This window comes from Limulus polyphemus, unplaced genomic scaffold (assembly GCF_000517525.1).
Source record: "Limulus polyphemus unplaced genomic scaffold, Limulus_polyphemus-2.1.2 Scaffold127, whole genome shotgun sequence".
Lineage (NCBI taxonomy): Eukaryota > Metazoa > Arthropoda > Merostomata > Xiphosura > Limulidae > Limulus > Limulus polyphemus.
Window position 1 is genome coordinate 848,085 of NW_013665737.1, and position 4,682 is coordinate 852,766.

A 4,682-nucleotide genomic window follows, 5' to 3' on the forward strand; every position below is an offset into this window, starting at 1 on the left:
TTCTGTAGTTGATAACTTTACTGAATTTTAAATTGCGTGAAAAATATACGAACTGAATACATTTAAATGGCATTAAAAACAATATTTATTTAAACGCAACATAAAAAAAATTAGTGTGCGTATCAGCCAAGACACGTGGAAAATTGTCTCTACTGGATCAGTTAATAGTTCGCCAGCTTTCGGAACGGAACAAAGAAAGTGCCCACAGTGGCATAGCGGTATGTCTGCGGACTTACAACTCTAGAAACCGGGTTTCGATACCCGTGGTGGGCAGAGCACAGATAGCCCATTGAGTAGCTTTGTGCATAAATTCAAACAAAAAACAAGAAACAAACAAACAAAGTGTACCTGGATTTCAAACATCGCAATGCTTTCTCTGTCCAGTGGACAACGTCACCTCGTGACCTTTTCTCCCTGACAGCATTGGCTATCTATCAGTTTAAGTTGATTTCATTAGTTTGGCTAGCGAAGGTTATTCAAGTTTTAACCCAGGCTCAAAATACACTGAAACATCCTTGCAGGCAGAAGACATCATTTAAAAAAGTGGCTAGAACAACAAAATATTATACACCATGGACCATGTGTTGGCGTCATGACAGTGAGGAAACTAGATGATCAATAATTTTGAATAATTCTATATTACTATAGAAGGTGGGAAACACGAAATATGTCCATATGTCACATGCTTATAACACCAAATTGAGGATTCGATCCTTGCGATGGATACAGCGCAGTTAGTCTATTGTAAAGCTTTGCGTATAACAATGAACGGAAGTTGCCGACGTCTATTTTCAAATAGTGAAAAAAGAATTTTGAAACAAAGTACATGTTAATATATATATATATATATATGTTTTTGATTTCAAATTATCAGTCAAGCGTGGTCTCGTGTTATCGTACTCGGGCTGTGAATAGATAAATCGAAAAATATACGTGCTGTATGCGGCTTTTCTAAGATCAGGTGTTGTTCCGGAGTAAGGGTGGGGGAGAAAATACGTATCACCAGTATTAGCAATGATAAAATGGATCCTCCGTTAATATCTGACTTGTTCTTTCTTTCACGAAATTTTAAACAAATGTTTGATATTATCAGTTGTGAAATATAAAATAAAAATAAAGATATAAAAATAATAAAACAGATACCATTTATTTCTATGTAGTTTAAACTTTTAATGGAGATGTGACAGTAAAAGTAGCCATTTAAGGCGCTTCTATTGAAAATCTTATCGAAACAAACTTGTTTACAATAGCTATCAAATTCGTTACTTAGGGCACTCGACTCTCAATCTGCGGGTCGAGGGTTCGAATCCCCGTCTCACCAAACATGCTCGCCCTTTCAGCCGTGGGGGCGTTATAAGTCAATCCCACTATTCGTTGGTAAAAGAGTAGCCCAAGAGTTGGCGGTGGGTGGTGATGACTAGCTGCCTTCCCTCTAATCTTACACTGCTAAATTAGGGACGGCTAGCGCAGATAGCCCTCGTGTAGCTTTGCGCGATATTCAAAAACAAAACAAAACAAACAAATTCGTTAAACAAGGGATCTTCAGCCCTTTTCAAAAAATCTCTAAAGTGACAATTTTTTGTGGAGCGTGGATAAACTTTGTTCCCTTCTTCCATAAGTGCTGGGGGTAATTTTATGGAGAGTGGATAAAATGGCTTCCCTGACTGCTGGGGCAATTTAATGGTTAGGTACTTATCTGTAGATCCGTATTACGGGGGAAAAAATCGCTCTGAATGACGGTCAAATCCAGCTTCTCGGCTAGAATAGCCCAAGAGATGGCGGCGGGTACTAGTCTATCACTTCCAAATTAGGCATAGTACCACAGCCAGCTCTTGTTTAGCTTTGCATAAATATACGAAACAGTTAATCTCTTCCTTTAACATGTCTAATATGAAATACTCTCAATTTCTACCATTCTGTAAAACGCATTCAGTGTTTCTCAGCATGACAGTAGTGTAAATATACTTATACATATATGCAACTGGTCTATAAGCTCGTGAAGGCCACGTGTCTAAATAAGACCAAATCAGCTTGGCTACTTACTTCACTAAGAATTTGCTATGTTAACCGTCATAAATACCTGACCAGCATGTTTACTCCACGCGGCTGGACATTTTAATCTATGCGCATGCGCTGATATGTGATAGGTGCACGTACGTGTCTTCTTAGAAAAATCGTACTGACATCTTGCGCGTGGTAAACACTTATGCATGATTGAGCGTTTAGTTCTCTCTTCTTTTTTTTTTTTTTAGAAATAAATTGTAGATAGTCACAAATCCATGGAAAAAATCAGTGGATTAAATAATCCATAACTTCGACAGCGGTTCTAAGTTTGAAAAAGGAGTGTTGGGGGCCATTATATCTACAAAAGTAAGTAGTTGTAATACAGTTATCTTTCCATCATATTTTTAGTCCAACTTCTCCTTGATGACTTTAAAATGTATTTGTACAACATAACGGTTCGTACAATGGCTCTGAGTTTTTTGTTGTTTTTTTCAAATACAAACTTTTAGCTCATAACTCCGTTATATCTTGACTGATTTGAGATCTGATTACAGTCTTGGACTCAGGAGGTTGGATCCTTTCGATTGATGTATATGATCACGCCCAAGGTCTCATAGATTAATATATATATATATATATTGATGAACAATCCACATGAATTTTACAGATACCTGAGTTTGTGGCATAAATATAAACCACTGAGTGCAATAAAACATACGAAGTAGAAAAACTTTTAAAACTAGAACATTGGCTGAATAAATAATAAGATATGTTATATTTTCTTGCCGGGGGACCAGTGGGATATGTTAAAAACGTTATACCTCAATTCACACAGAATCATGCCTGTCTTTTTGGTGAGTCAGCCTCGTACGAGAAAATGTACAGCTGTAAGATAACCCTACATGTGTTGAAATATACAACTGTTTCCGACGGTATCTACCTCTACCGTTAATGTACTGTGCTGGTGCAAAGCACACCACTGTGAAATCAGCAACAGAAGGAGGTGTAAAATATGGTGTGCACTAAAGGAATGTTCACAAAACAAGTTTACCCTTAAGAGCCATAGATAATGTTTTCCCCGTGATAGTTTTGATATATTATTACAACCAAATTCATAATACTTTTACTTTAGATTTATTATTGTGGATCTGAAATTATTTTGGGCGCGCACAATGTCTCATAGATTAATTTACTATAATCCTGTCTTAAAGAATTTCAATTTGAGGGTAGGCTGGTAGAGATCCAGATGAGTAACGAAATTTGAAGCGGGTATACGGGCGCCCCACGCTTCGTATTTCTGGGGTACAAAAATATAACTACTAAAATAGAAGAAAGATCACAGATTATTTTACTGTAATCCTGCCTAAAAGAATTTCAGATACCGCGGCTATTAAGGATTCCTTCTTGTTAACGTACATACACACCTATGAATAATTCAGTCAGCAATTGGGAAAATACATCATCCTCTTCTTTAATTTCGTCAGAAAATTGTATATTTATTTGGCCACAAGTTATACATACAGATTTGTTAAGATTGGAGCTCAAGTCGTCCAGCCTTACGTCCCCTGGTCATTTATATTAGCATTTTATATTAATGGTGAAAACTGAAAGGTTTACCATGTGTCAGCTAAGTCTGTGTTTATACCCCCTGTGGATTAATAAAGAAAAAAAACTGATGATATGTATAGTAGTGGTTTCGAATTACTCTTGGTACTGTTTTTTTTTTTTTTGCTATTCCGGATTTAAATCAAATTTTTCTTTTTATATCCGCTTTATGGGAAGGTAACAAAGCAGTTTAATTGTCATACCACTGAAACGTTAAGATGAGACAGTGCTAGTTTCATTGGGATTCAATTTGGTCAGCATAATAGACAATATAGGGTTGGAATTTACAACAGTCTGCATCTGCCTTATTTTGTTTATGGGGCTGATAACCTTTCGGTTTCTTTTCCACAGCGGCAATCTGCCTCTCAAGATACACGGCAAAAGCTGCCTATTAGAAATTCTGACTCTAAAACAAATACGAGAATTAATTTGATTCCAGAACTATAGAAATAAATGTTTGTTATTTTACTAGTAATTGCATTAGGCTGGTTTCTTATATTTCTAGATGTCTTCTGTTTGTTTTGTTTTGTTTTGAATTTCGCGCAAAGCTACACGAGGGCTATCTGCGCTAGCCGTCCCTAATTTAGCAGTGTAAGACTAGATGGAAGGCTAGTCATCACCACCCACCGCCAACTCTTGTGCTACTCTTTTACCAATGAATAGTGGGATTGACTGTCACGTTATAACGCCCCCACGGTTGAAAGGCGAGCATGTTTGGTGAGACGGGGATTCGAACCCGCGACCCTCAGATTGCGAGTCGAGCGCCCTAAGATGTCTTCTAATTACATTGTTTAAATTCCCAATTTTCTGTAGGAACGCGTACTTGTGACAATTGCACTTCAAAGTGAGTGCAGGAAAACTTAATTCAAGATCACGTTATCAACTATCGGTAGCAAAATAAATATTGAACAGTCTGCACCGAATATCAGAAGGGTAGTAAAGGACAAATATCAGTTTACAAGTAAAAATTCATATCAACTATTATGTATACACTGAGTGATCACAAGTAAATAGACACCTAATTTTCCGTCACTTAACTGATTTATGCTAATTAATTTGTGTTCACAGAGCAC

At 36.9% G+C, this 4,682-nt stretch overlaps 1 protein-coding gene across 1 annotated transcript in view; it reads left to right on the forward strand.

Moving 5' to 3' along the window:
- The first annotated feature begins 2,222 nt into the window (after window positions 1-2,222).
- Window positions 2,223-4,682, forward strand: part of LOC106473262 (uncharacterized protein C7orf43 homolog) — a 35,368-nt gene continuing 32,908 nt past the window's right edge. The window contains exon 1 of the mRNA XM_022402669.1: window positions 2,223-2,370. The gene's annotated coding sequence lies outside the window, so the exon portion shown is untranslated. The remainder of the gene's footprint in view (window positions 2,371-4,682) is intronic.